The sequence below is a fragment of the Felis catus genome, chromosome B1 (assembly GCF_018350175.1).
Source record: "Felis catus isolate Fca126 chromosome B1, F.catus_Fca126_mat1.0, whole genome shotgun sequence".
Classification (NCBI taxonomy): domain Eukaryota; kingdom Metazoa; phylum Chordata; class Mammalia; order Carnivora; family Felidae; genus Felis; species Felis catus.
The window spans coordinates 161845848-161860822 of NC_058371.1; the positions used below are offsets into that span (position 1 = coordinate 161845848).

At 43.1% G+C, this 14975-nt stretch overlaps 1 pseudogene; it reads left to right on the plus strand.

Moving 5' to 3' along the window:
• Positions 1 to 6681: 6681 nt before the first annotated feature.
• LOC101091017 lies at positions 6682 to 7422 on the plus strand (annotated as a pseudogene).
• The last annotated feature ends 7553 nt before the right edge of the window (positions 7423 to 14975 follow it).

Sequence of the window (14975 nt, forward strand, 5' to 3'; positions counted from 1 at the left end):
GGGTGGCTCAGTCGGTTAAGCGTCCGACTTCAGCTCAGGTCACGGTCTCACGGTCCGTGAGTTCGAGCCCCGCGTCGGCTCTGGGCTGATGGCTCAGAGCCTGGAGCCTGCTTCCAATTCTGTGTCTCCCTCTCTCTCTGCCCCTCCCTCGTTCAGGCTTTGTCTCTCTCTGTCTCAAAAATAAATAAACGTTAAAAAAAAAAAAAAAGTAGATCAGACCCTGTCGGCGGTTCACCTCAATGAATTCCCACTTGGGGAAAAAATATCCAAACTATGTAGCATGGCACATGAGGTCCCAAACAAAAGGCTGCAAAGTGGTGAGTCCCAAGCCATAATGAGCTCATAGATGGGCTTAGCTTGCTCAGTTCTTAAAACATACTTCTAAAATTACTGACCACATTTTGAAAATTGGGAGATTTTACATGAAAAAGTTTTGAGTTTGTCGCTTCTCTTTTTTTTTTTTTTAATTTTTTTTTCAACGTTTATTTATTTTTGAGACAGAGCGAGACAGAGCATGAACGGGGGAGGGGCAGAGAGAGAGGGAGACACAGAATCAGAAACAGGCTCCAGGCTCTGAGCCATCAGCCCAGAGCCTGACGCGGGGCTCGAACTCACGGACCGCGAGATCGTGACCTGGCTGAAGTCGGACGCTTAACCGACTGCGCCACCCAGGCGCCCCTGTCGCTTCTCTTGAAACGCTGCAAGAGAGGTATTATTTTTTCATTCCCATTTTATAGATAAGGAAACTGAGGCACGGAACTCTCAACTTACACGAGGTCACAGCGTCGTAAGAGGCAGAACTGAGGCTTGAACCAGGCAATCTGGTAGCTTCACCTACACTCTGACTAGCACATCGTACCAGTGTATTTAATTGGGATTTGTGCTCTCTCGTTCCCTTTTCTACCTGTACCCCCTAGCCCAGGACCCTCACACACTGTTCTGTCTCCTCTGAGACACTCTTCCCTCCATTCTAAGGTTGCCTGGCTCCTTCTCAGCTTTCTGTCAACTTAAATATCATCCGCTTGGAAAGCCCTTCTCTAAGCAAGCTCAGAGGATCCTTTTTCATGTTTCTCTATGGCCAGCATCTCTACTGTACTTCCTTCACAGAACTTATCAATTTCTAATTTATTCTCATTTGTGACTGTTTTGTCTTGGCCTCCACGAGATTATCAACTCCATTAAGATAAACCCCCTATGCGTGACTTACCCGGAGCCCCTCACGTAGAGCCTCCACGAGTGATTACTGAATGAAGGAAGGAGTGGATGAATTAATGAAGAAATGAATGGCCTCACATTTAATCGAACTTACAGGTGAGGAACATCCATCGTCACAGCATTAATGGGCTGGGATGGCATCCCGATAGGGGTAGATTTTCCCGCGGACGTGGGGAAAGGGTTTTCTTTCTCTGACCCATGAAATCAACTGTATTAAGCAGCTTTTGGGCATAGGCCTCGTGAGAAGCGAAGCGAAGTGAAGACAGCTCTTTATCAGTTTCCCACTCCCATCAAAATGACATCATCTCGCATTGTTACCATGCCTTCTTTTGAGAGCTGAGTACCACCTGAGTGCAGTCGCCTGTGCTCTCCAAACCACCCCTCCCCCATCAATCATCCAAGCTTCTGGGATGTAACCCATGTACCCTGTCTCTTCCCTGCCCGCCTGGAGCGCTGCGTTCCAAGGAGGGACAATTACATGTATCCATCATAAAGCAGAATTTTAGGTGAGGGTTGTCATTCCAATTCCTTAGTCCCAGACTATTTTTCTTAACAATTAGCGGTTTAAAATACACACGTGGAGGGGCGCCTGGGTGGCTCAGTCAGTTGAGCATCTGACTTCGGCTCAGGTCATGATCTCCCGGTTCGTGAGTTCCAGCCCCGCGGCAAGCTCTGTGCTGATGCCTCCGAGCCTGGGGCCTGCTTCGGATTCTGTGTCCCCCTCTCTCTCTGCCCCTCCCCTGTTCATGCTCTGTCTCTAGAAAATAAATAAATGTTAAAAAAAAATTAAAAATATATATATACACGTGGATACTGCAGGCACATGTATGAAAAGGTTAATGGCTTCTCTAGAGAGAGAAAAATCAATTGTGAAAATCAAGAGATATCACCCACAAGGAACTTCTGTAATTTTCAGTGTCAGTGTCAAAGCGGAAATGTCAAGAAGTATAAGCCCTCTTCAGCGCCCCCTTGGTAAAGTTAGCCCTGCCCATGGTTCTTCTAAAGTTTTCACGTTGAATTATAATGATTTGCTTTTGTGCTATATCTCCACGAAAATGTGAGCACCTTAAAATCCAGGAGCATGCTGGAAGCCAGTCTGACCCTAGAACAGGACCAAAAATGTAGATACTCGGTCAGTGGAGAATGGATAGGTAAATGGTGCAGCCTTTGCACGCCAAGAGGCACAACCTAGATGGGGAACTAAGGCAGAGGAAAGTGGACAAAGAAATTCCAAGACATTTACTTCCTATGAGCTAAAAGAGAGGTTTATAATGATTGCTACGGAGATCCAGGAGGAGGAGAAGTTAGTGTGTGCAAAGTGCACAGGAAGGTGTCAAAAAAAAGATGGCGAGGTACAGAGGGAAAGAAGGCTCTTCTGGTGGAGAGAATGGCATAGTTACCGTGTTGGTGCAGGAAAACACACAATATGCCTAATGGAGTTAGTCAATCAATTAATTAAGGATGTTAAAACATAGTGCTATAAAGGGCCTACTCTCAGGCAGGGACACTAAAAATGGATGCAAGTAAAGGTACCTTCTATTTCCTAAGCATGCATTGCTGGGGGAATGGGGGTTTCATTCAGAAGGAGGGATCAGCCAAAACATGGCTAAGAGGAAGCGTCCAGCAACAGTTAGAAATGTGGTGCTCAGCTGCAAAGGAAACAATCAACAAAACTAAAAGGCAACCGACGGAATGGGAAACGATATTTGCAAATGACATACCGGACAAAGGGCTAGTATCCAAAATTTATAAAGAACTCACCAAACTCCACACCCGAGAAACAAATAATCCAGTGAAGAAATGGGCAGAAGACATGAATAGACACTTTTCTAAAAAAGGCATCCAGATGGCCAACAGTGAAAAGATGCTCAATGTCACTCCTCATCAGGGAAATACAAATCAAAACCACACTGAGATACCACCTCACGCTGGTCAGAGTGGCTAAAATGAACAAATCGGGAGACTATAGATGCTGGCGAGGATATGGAGAAAGGGGAACCCTCTTGCACTGCTGGTGGGAATGCAAAGTGGCGCAGCCGCTCTGGAAAAGAGTGTGGAGGTTCCTCAAAAAATTAAAAATAGATCTACCCTATGACCCAGCAGTAGCACTGCTAGGAATTTACCCAAGGGATACAGGAGTGCTGATGCATAGGGGCACCTGTACCCCAATGTTTATAGCAGTACTTTCAACAATAGCCAAATTATGGGAAGAGTTATCTAAATGCCCATCAACTGATGAATGGATAAAGAAATTGTGGTTTATATACACAATGGAGTACTAGGTGGCAATGAGAAAGAATGAAATATGGCCTTTTGTAGCAACATGGATGGAACTGGAGAGTGTTATGCTAAGTGAAATAAGTCATACAGAGAAAGACAGATACCATATGTTTTCACTCTTATGTGGATTCTGGGAAACTTAACAGAAGACCATGGGGGAGGGGAAAGGGGGAAAAAAAAAAGAGAGAGGGAGAGAGCCAAACTGTAAGGGACTCTTAAAAACTGAGAATAAACTGAGGGTTGATGCAGGGAGGGAGGGAGGGGAACGTGGGTGATGGGCATTGAGAAGGGCACCTGTTGGGATGAGCACTGGGTGTTGTATGGAAACCAGTTTGACAATAAATTATATTTAATATAAAAAAACAAAAATAAAATAAAAGGAAAGGAAAGGAAACGTGGTGTTCAGGACAGAGTTTGCTAGAAGAGACATTAGAATAGATATTGTACATCCATGTTCATAGCATTATATATATCTGTTATATTGACAATAACCAAAAGGTGGAAACAACCCAAATGTCTATCAACAGATGGACAGAGAAACAAAAGGTAGCATATCTATACCATGAATATGATTCAGAATGAAAAAAGAAGGAAATTCTGACCCCTGCTCCAACATGGATGAAACTTGAAGACGTTATGCTTAGTGAAATAAGTCAGTCACAAAAAGACAAATACAAAAGTGTGATTCCACCCACATAAGGTGCCTACAGTGGCAGTGGCTGCACAACAGTGTGAATGCATCAGTGCCACTGAACCACACACGTAAAAGTGGTTGACGTGGTAAATTTTGTGTTGTGTATATTTTGCCACACATAAAAAAAGCGATGTTAGATCTGCAAATTTTATAGCAGGAAATCATTGATCCTTTATAAGATCGTTAATCACTGATCTTTTTTTTCTTTTTTTTCTTTTTTTTTTTTTTTTTTGAGAGAGAGAGAGAGAGCGGGGATGGGGTCAGAGAGAGAGGATCCCAAGCAGACTCTGCACTGTCAGCACAGAGCCCAACGTGGGGCTTGAAACCATGAGATCGTGACCTGAGCCAAAATCAAGAGCTGGACATTCAACCGACTGAGCCACCCAGGTGCCCCAATCCTTGATCTTATAAAAGAAATCGTTGACCCCACTGGAGACACAAGGACTCTGAGGAAGAGAATGTGGAACAAGAAAAAGACAGATTCTTCAGGAATGCCCACACTGAGGGGCAGGAGAGGGAAAGGGGTTTAATCAAATCTCCGAAGACTTTACACCTCTGTCATTCAAGCTTCTAGCCTTCAAGCTGAAAGAGAAAAATCTGGGTCCTGTCGATTATTCCTGAAACGTTCAGTGAGTGAGGCATTGAAATGTAAAGTTCCTGGGGATGGAAAAGGATGGTAGTGATTCTAATCTACTTCCCAAGTTGTCACAGTGACAACTCTGAATATGTTTTGAGCAAATAATAGTAGCTGCTTGCCAAGAAATGAGTTCTTAATGTTCATTGGCTTCCAGCCAGTTTTTCTTTCAGAGCTTGGAAGGAGAAATAAAGACATCATCAAATGCATCCATCTCAGCTCAGGATTGTGGGTCTGGGCTTGTGGGAGGTAAGGGCAGAGTACATGTATGTATGTGAAGAGGTATACAAGCAAGGAGTGGCTTTTAGGTTTTGATTACAAAATATAGCACCCCAGCACCCATAGTCATGTATATTCGGGGTAACTTTGTAGAAACAGGAATATTAACATAGTTGGCAGGAAGAGATACTGACAGTCCTTTCTTGGTCATTCCAACCAGGTAAACAGCTGAAGCAAATAGGTCTCTATAAATAGCAAATAAGACTTTGGCATGACAAGATGAAGAACTCAATTTGTGGGGCACCTGGGTGGCTCAGTCGGTTGAGCGTCCGACTTCGGCTCAGGTCATGATCTCACGGTCCGTGAGCTCGAGCCCCGCGTGGGGCTCTGTGCTGACAGCTCAGAGCCTGGAACCTGCTTCGGATTCTGTCTCCATCTTCTCTCTGCCCCTCCCCTGCTCATGCTCTGTCTCTGTCTCTCTCTCAAAAATAAATACACAAAAACAAAAAAAAATTTTTTAAAGAAGAATTCAATTTGATGTACAGCATGTTTTTCTAGAAATATATACTCATAGTCTTATTCTCTGGCAGATCTCATACTCACAGAAGTCAGTTATAGGGAGAAATAGTTATGTTTCTCCGGAAATACAGGACAAAATTGGTACATGGCTACAGAATAAAACCCTGGTATGTTTGAGGTGTTTTAAATTTGCCTATTTCCTTAACTACCTGGAATTACAACTAATGTACCTTTCCACATAGTGGAAAATGGACATTGAAACATAACGCCACCTCCAAAGCTAATCCCCTGTGCCACATGCCAACTGGATGGATAGTTTCCATATTTCCAAATTTTGCAAAATCTCTGATGAAAAGACTTTGTAATAAACCAGCAACCAAATTTAAACATTCCAAAACTTCTAAGAACTAAAACTTTTTTTTTTTTTTTTTTAACTTCAGAAGGTCTTCTTTGCTGAAGTAAGATTAAGTACTTTGGGGTCTTCTCTTTCTTGTCTATTATGAAGAAGTTGGATTACACTGGAGACTGAGAACTGGTGACCCGGGGACTGAATTAAGCTAACAGATATATTTTGCTAGGGCCGAACTACATTTTAAAAGAATTTTTGAGGGGCACCTGGGTGGCTCTGTCGGTTGAGCATCCGGCTTCGGCTCAGGCTATGATCTCACGGTTGGTGAGTTCGAGCCCTGCGTCGGGCTCTGTGCTGACAGCTCAGAGCCCGGAGCCTGCTTCCGATTCTGTGTCTCCCTCTCTCTCCGCCCCACCCCTGCTTGTGTTCTGTCTCTCTCTGTCTTTCAAAAATGAATAAACATAGAAAAAAAAATTTTTTTTTTATTTTTTTTTCAACGTTTATTTATTTTTGGGACAGAGAGAGACAGAACACAAGCGGGGGAGGGGCAGAGAGAGAGGGAGACACAGAATCGGAAACAGGCTCCAGGCTCTGAGCCATCAGCCCAGAGCCTGACTCGGGCTCGAACTCACGGACCGCGAGATCGTGACCTGGTTGAAGTCGGACGCTTAACCGACTGCGCCACCCAGGCGCCCGAAAAAAATTTTTTTAAATAAAAGAATTTTTTGGGAAGTCACTCCGTGAGGCAGTGGCCACGGTGGCAGCGAGAGGATGAACAAGTTCGACGCATTGAAAGACGATGACAGTGGGGACCATGATCAGAATGAAGAAAACAGCACACAGAAAGATGGTGAGAAGGAAAAAACGGAACGAGACAAGAGTCAGGGCAGCAGTAAGAGGAAGGCTGTTGTCCCTGGACCAGCAGAGCATCCCCTGCAGTACAACTATACTTTCTGGTACTCCAGGAGAACCCCCGGCCATCCCACTAGCTCACAGAGCTATGAACAGAATATCAAACAGATCGGCACCTTTGCCTCTGTGGAGCAGTTCTGTGGTTTTACAGCCACATGGTCCATCCGAGGGACCTGACAGGCCACAGTGACTTCCATCTCTTCAAAGAAGGAATTAAACCTATGTGGGAGGATGATGCAAATAAAAACCATGGCAAGTGGATTATTCGGCTGCGGAAGGGCTTGGCATCCCATCGCTGGGAGAATCTTATCCTGGCCACGTTGTGGAGACAGTTCATGGCTGGGGAGGAGATGCGTGGGGCTGAGATCTCTGTCCGGTTTCAGGAGGACATTATTTCAATATGGAATAAGACTGCCAGTGACCCAGCAACCACAGCCCAAATCCAGGATTCGGCGAGTGCTTCGGCGAGTGCTTAACCTACCTCCCAACACCATTATGGAGTACAAAACCCACACCAACAGCATCAAAATGCCAGGCAGCCTGGGCCCCCAAAGACTCCTTCTACAAAACCTCTGGAAGCTGCGGTTGAACGCGCCATGACCCTCTCCCTCCCTGGATGGCACCATCATTGAAGCTGGCATCATCGGAGTCTCTTGTTTTGTTGGCGTGCTACCCAGAAGATCCTTCTGTCCTGGACAAGAGGGATTGGAAGAGCATTTTATGTCTTAAGAACCGGCTGACACGCAGCAGCTACAGCAACAGCTGAGATCACTTAATAAATGGTGCTAAACTAAAAAAAAAAAAAAAAAAAAAAAAAAAAGGAATTTTTGAATTATTTGCCAACATGAAATATTGGGAAATTTTGGAGAAAGTTCTCAATTTCAGGATTCTCTTAGAAAAAGGAAGAAGAGGGAGCGACAAGCTGGACTCAAATCTTCGCATGGTAACAACAGGGCAGAGTTGACCTGTGGCTCCCCCTGCCCTCCAGATAGATCACAAAGACTGGATGACTTCATGTGTTTAAATTACCTGCTTGACTTCTGTGGCACAAGAGACTGATGGCTCTGCCAGAAAGCTTGGAGATCTCATTGTTTCGTGGTGCTTAGATTTCAAAGCCCTGCTGGAGCGAAGAAGCTGATCACACTCAAGACATCGGAGACCAGAGGTGAACTGAACTGAAACTAACGAAAGTGCCAACCCCGAACTCCGTGTAGACTGAAGAGATCAGCCCCTCACACTGGCTTGCTGCTAGAGGAAAGGGCATTGCCTTTTCTGGGGGTAAATATTACTTACAAACAAACGTACACAAAATGCCTAAAACAAAAATGACAAGACATGTGAAAAAGTGGGAGAATATGACTTCTAATCGAGAGGAAAAAGTAATGAAAGCGGGCTCACAGGTAACCCGAGTGTTGGAATTAGCAGAGAAGAATTTTTAAATAACTATTTACAAATATGTTAAAGAATTTGGATAAAGGGTGAACAAAATGAGCAAAGAGATGGAGAATTTCAGCAGAAAAATGGAAACTTTAAAAAGAGGACTTAAAAAAAATTATAGTATCTAAAATGAACTGTGCAGGCACCTGAGTGGCTTGGTTGGTTAAGCATGCGCCAATGAGCTGATTTCAGCTCAGATCACGATCTCGTGGTTTGTAAAAATCAAGCCCCACGTTGGGCTTTGTGCTGACAGTGCAGAGCCCATTTGGGATTTTCTCTCTGTCTCTGCCCCTCTTCCATGTATTCTCTCTCTTTCTCTCTCTCTCAAAATACATAAATAAACTCTAAAAAAAAAAAAATAAAATGAACTATGCAATGGACGGGCTTAACAGACATATTTCAGAGGAAAAAGAACTAGTCAACCCCAAGATAGGCCAATAGAAATTATCCAAACCAAAGAAAGAATGAAATTGTGAGAGAAAAAAAAAATAGAACAAAGAGAGACCAGAGACCTATGGAGCAATATTAAATAATCTAGCATTTAGATAGCTGGAATCTAGGAAGTGAGGAGAGACTGGGGCGAAAAGAAATGTTTGAAGAGGTAATGTCAAAGAATTTTCCAAAGCTGATGAAAGATTCAAGAATCTCAGTAAACAATAAGTGACATAAATGAAAAGAGAACTATACATGGAGACATCTTAAAAGCAACCAGCTTGGGGGGAATCGGACAACGATACTTAGGAGGACAAAAATAAAAATGTTAGTTGACTTCTCATCAGGAAAAAATGGCAGCCAGAACACAATAGAATGATATCTGAGAAAAGAGTAGTCAAGCTAGAATTCTATACACAGTGAAAATATCCTTTAAAAGATGAACCCAAGGGGTTCCTGGGTGGCTCAGCCAGTAAGGTGTCCAGCTCTTGATCTCAGCTCCGGTCTTGATCTCAAGGTTGTGAGTTCAAGCACCCAATCAAGCTTCATACTGAGTGTGAAGTCTACTTAAAAAATTTTTTTTTTAAATGAACACAAAATCAAACCAGAAACGAGAACTTGTCCCTTAAACACCTGCACTATGAAGAAATACTAGAGCAAATTTTTCAAGCTGCAGGGAATGACTCCAGAAGATACCCACGGAGGTCAATGTAAAGAGCACAGATGTGAACAAATGTAACATAGTCTTTTAAAAAATGGTTTTTTAGAAGACTATTGACTGTTAAAAGTCAATATAATAGCAATGTATTATAGTAGATGAGAAAAAAATATGACAATAATAGCATACTGTCAGAAGGATAATAAATGGAACTACACTGTAGTAAGTTCTTACATTGTTTATTAAACATTACAATAAGGATTGGTTAAGAATGCATATCACAAACTTTAGTAACCACTAAAAGTAATGCCAAGAGGTATTACTAGAAAGTCAGTAGAGGAAATAAAATGGAATACTAAGTTATATGATGATGATGATGATGATGATGATAATAGAGTGGAAAGGAAGAACAAAGAAATAAAGAACAGATGAAATATTTTTTAAAATTAACAACTAGTGGGGCGCCTGGGTGGCTCAGTTGGTTAAGCGGCTGACTTCGGCTCGGGTCATGATCTCGTGGCCAGTGAGTTCAAGCCCCGCATCGGGCTCTGTGCTGACAGCTCAGAGCCTGGAGCCTGTTTTGGATTCTGTGTCTCCCTCTCTCTGACCCTCCCCTGTTTATGTTCTGTCTCTCTCTGTCTCAAAAATAAATAAATGTTAAAAAAAATTAAAAAAAAATTAACAACTAGTGAATTCACCATATCAGTTATTAATTTAATACAAATGGTATAAGTCTCCAATAGAAATGGTCAGACTAGATTTTAACAAAAAAAAAAGACTCATTTATATGCTGTTTGTAAGAAACACACTCCATTTTTTTTAATGTATTTATTTGTTTCTGAGAAAGTATGCATACGAGCAGGGGAGGGGCAGAGAGAGAGAGAGAGAGCAGGAGACAGAGAATCCGAAACAGGCCCTGCAGTGTCAGTGCAGAGCCTGATGCAGGGCTCAAATGCATGAACCACAAGATCATGACCTGAGCTGAAATCAAGAGTCAGACGTTTCACCAATTGAGCCACCCAGGCACCCCAAGAAATACACTTGAAATATAAGGACACAGACCGAAAGAAAAAAAGAATCAAAAATAGGCTATGAAAACACTAATAATAAGTTGTAATTAGGTGCAAAAATTATAGCATATGCCAGGTAATGCAGAACGTTCAACAGGCAAGTATAACATAAGGATGCAGAGGGTCAATTATAGAAACCTTCTTAGAGGTGAGGAGATAAGTCTAGTTTTAAAAGAGATGAGATACACGTGCATTGATTAGGGTAATTTTGGTTGTAGTAACAGAAAATCTAATTCAAACTCGCTTAAATGGTAAATGTAATTTATTGGCTCATTTAACGGAAAAGGCCCAGGGAAGATTTCAGGCTAAGTTTGATGAGGGCTCCCATTCTGTAATTCCTTGATTTTCACAATCCTGGTCTCTTCCACATTGGTTTCATTCTCAGACTGACTTCGCTCATGTAAACAAAGTGATTACAACAAGAGATCTTCTCTCCCAAGGCCCCTTCCCAGTATCACACCCTCACACTTCATTCTGATTGGTGCAATTCTGACCAATCTCCGGGGCTAGGGATTTTTTTTTTAATTGAGGTATAATTGGCATGGCATTATATTAGTTTCAGGTGTACCACATAATGATCTGATATGTGTATATGTTGTAAAATGATACCTCAGTAAGTCTACTGATCATCTATCACCATACTGAGTTACAAAACTTATTCTTCTTCTCATGAGAACTTTTAAAATTTACTCCCTTAGCAACTTTCAAATATGCAATGCAGTATTATTAAGTATAGCCACCATGCTGTACATTACATCCCAAGTTTATATTTATCTTACAAATGGAAGTTTGTACCTTTCGACTTCCTTTACTGATTCTACTCACGCTCCTCCCACCCCTCACTTCTGGCAACCACCATTCTGTTCTTTTATCTTTGAACCCAGTTTTTGTCGTGTTTCTGTTTTTCTTTGTTTTAGATTCTACATATAAATGAGATCATATGGTATTTGCCTTTCTCTGTCTGACTCATTTCACTTAGCATACTGCCCTCGAAGTTTATCCCTGTTGTTTCAAGTGGTTGGGTTGCCTTCTTTTTTATGGCTAAATAATACTCCAAACTTCATATACATATATACCACATGTTTATGTATATACATATATATATATATGTGTGTGTATATATATGTGTGTGTGTGTGTGTGTGTGTGTGTGTATACCACATCTTTATCCATTCATCGATCAATAGACATTTAAGTTGTTTCCATATATTGGCTGTTGTAAATAACACTACAATAAGCACGGGGGCGCAGATATCTTTTCCAGTTAGTGTTTTCATTTTCTTGGGATAAGTACCCAGGAGTGGAATTACTGAATGATATCGTAATTCTATTTTTAATTTTTTGAGGATCCTCCATACTGTTTTCCATACTGGCTGAGCCAATTTACATTCCCACCAACAGTACACAAGCATTCACTTTCCTCCACATCCTCACCAACACTTGTTATTTCTTGTCTTGGTAACAGCCATTGTAATAGCTGTGAGGTGATAGATAGCTCACTGTGGTTTTGACTTGCATTTTCCGGATGATTAGTGACGTTGAACATATTTTCAATGTATCTGTTGGCACAATTCAAAAGGTACAATTTCAATGTAACTTTTACACTATTCTTATTAGTCATCTGTATATCTTCTTTTTTTTTAAATTTTTTTTAATGTTTATTTATTTTTGAGAGAGACAGAGCATGAGCAGAGGAGAGGAGGAGAGAGAGGGAGACACAGAATCCAAAGCAGGCTCCAGGCCCCAAGCCGTCAGCACAGAGCCCGACACGGGGCTCAAACCCACGAACCGTGGGATCATGACCTGAGCTGATGTTGGATGCTTAAACCGACTGAACCACCCAGGTGCCCCAGTCTGTATATCTTCTTTGAAAAAAAAATGTCTATTCAGCTCCTTTGCCCATTTTCTAATTGGATTGTTTGGTTTTTTGCTATTGAGTGGTAGGAGTTCTTTATATAGTTTGGATTTTAACCCCTTATTAGAATAATTTGCAAACATTTTCTCCTTGGCAGGTTGCCCTTTCATTTTGTTGACGGTTCCCTTGGCTGTGCAGAAGCTTTTTAGTTTGGTGTTCATTTTTGCTTGTGTTGCCTTTAGTTTTGGTGTCAAATTAAAGAAATCATTGCCCCAAAGTCAAGGAGCTTACCATCTGTTCTCTCCCAGGAGCTTCATGTCTTAGATTCAACTCTTTAATCCATTTTGAGTTGATGGTGTAAGACTGCGGTCCAGTTTCATTCTTTTTTAAAATTTTTTTTTTCAACGTTTTTTATTTTTGGGACAGAGAGAGACAGAGCATGAACGGGGGAGGGGCAGAGAGAGAGGGAGACACAGAATCGGAAACAGGCTCCAGGCTCTGAGCCATCAGCCCAGAGTCTGACGCGGGGCTCGAACTCACGGACCGCGAGATCGTGACCTGGCTGAAGTCGGACGCTTAACCGACTGCGCCACCCAGGCGCCCCTGGTCCGGTTTCATTTTTTTGCATGTGGCTCCCCGGTTTTCCCAATACCATTTAATTAAAGAGACTGTCCTTTCCCCAGCGTGTACCACCTGTGTATACAGCAAGAAGTCTGCATTCCAGAAGGGCCTTCGCCTGAGTATGCTGACACCCTGCTCTCAGACCTCCAGCCTCCAGAGCTGTGCGAAATAAATTCTGTTGTTCATAGGCCGGTCTATGGTATTTCTCTGATAGCAGCCTGAGTGCGCTAAGACAGTGTTTAAAGATTTAAGGCCTAACACCCAAGTTGTTTACATGATGTACTGTCCCACGCTCGGCCCTGTCCCTCTCCCTGCCCTGGTGCTTCAATCCCACACTGGCTTCACCTTCTCTAGAGCCTTTGTACATACTGTTTCATCTGCACAAATATACCCTCCACCCCCATTCTCACTTTTTTAAACCCTACTCGTTCTCTAGATCTTGTTTAGAGGCTCCTGCTCAAGGAGACTTAACCAAAGTCTCTTTTCCTCTCATACGCTATCCAAGTACTGCCTACTCTGTATGTGTGTGTGTGTGTGTGTGTGTGTGGTGTAATAATCACAATTCTGGAGGGGGGCCTGGGTGGCTCAGTTGATTAAACATCCGACTTTGGCTCAACATGATCTCGTGGTTCGTAAGTTTGAGCCCCGCATCGGGCCCTGTGCTGACAGCTCGGAGCCTGGAGCCTGCTTCAGAGTCTGTGTCTCCCTCTCTCTCTGCCCCTCCCCCACTCGCTCTCTCTCTCTCTCTCTCTCTCTCTCAAAAATAAGCAAACATTAAAAAAAGTTTTTTTTAAAGACTTAAAACAAGTAATCACAGGGGCGCCTGGGTGGCGCAGTCGGTTAAGCGTCCGACTTCAGCCAGGTCACGATCTCGCGGTCTGTGAGTTCAAGCCCCGCGTCGGGCTCTGGGCTGATGGCTCAGAGCCTGGAGCCTGTTTCCGATTCTGTGTCTCCCTCTCTCTCTGCCCCTCCCCCGTTCATGCTCTGTCTCTCTCTGTCCCAAAAATAAATAAAAAACATTGAAAGAAAAAAAATTAAAAAAAAAAAAAAAAAAAAACAAGTAATCACAGTTCTGGAGGCTCAGTGTCGGCTGGACCATGCCCTCTCCCAACGGCTCTACGGAAGAATGCTTCCTGCCCCTTCCAGCTTGTGACGGGTGTTGGCAACCCTTGGCTCAGTCACGTACTTTTTCTTGACAGCACTTTGCAAAGTTTGCAGCTGTACGTTTATTTGACTCACAGCGGGTGAAGCCGTACTGCCACCGGCATTCACTTTCCAAGTGACACATTTCTTAAGGCACACTTACAAGAACCGTAACCAACTCAGGGTCCAACTGAAACTTTCCTCTGTGCACCATCTAAGGGGCATAATCCCCAAACACAGAGGTGGAGGCAAGATTGGAAGTGGACATTAGGAAAATGGGCAATCTGTTCTCTACACCGCCAGACTGATCCTCAAGGCACTTCAGTAGGTACCCGTTTTACTCAAAGTAAACCCTGAGGTCCTCACAGTGGCCTCCAGAACCCTACACTACTATAATCTTGCTTTCACTACCCTTTTACTTTGCCATAGCTGCCCTGGCCACTTTGCTGCTCCTCAAACGTTCCAGGCAAGCTCCTGCCTCAGGGCCTTTGCACAGACCGTAACTTCTGCCTGGAATGCTATTCTCTCAGACACCTATATGATAACTCTTCACCTCCTTCAGGTCTAATTCAAATGACAACGTCTCAGTGAAGTATTGCCTGACCACCTCAGCCTTGGGAATAACAGGGAGGGTCACTATGGCTGAGGCAGCGGTCGGGGGAGAGCCCTACCAGAATGATGTCTTTGAGCCTGCCCTAGGCATCAGAATCTGACAGATGGGGAGAGCTGTTCTGGGCAACAGAGTCACGTAGCAAAAAAGAAGCTAGAGCAGTAAAGCCCGAAGCTTTCAGCTAAAACCTTGGCCCGTCCTCATTTGCTAGACAGGGCAAACCCCACCCACCCAATGTGGATTTTTAGAAGACCTTAACAAGAGGGTGAAATTCCCAAAATATAATGAATATTAACTTTTTTTTCCACTGCAGGGCTATTTATTTATT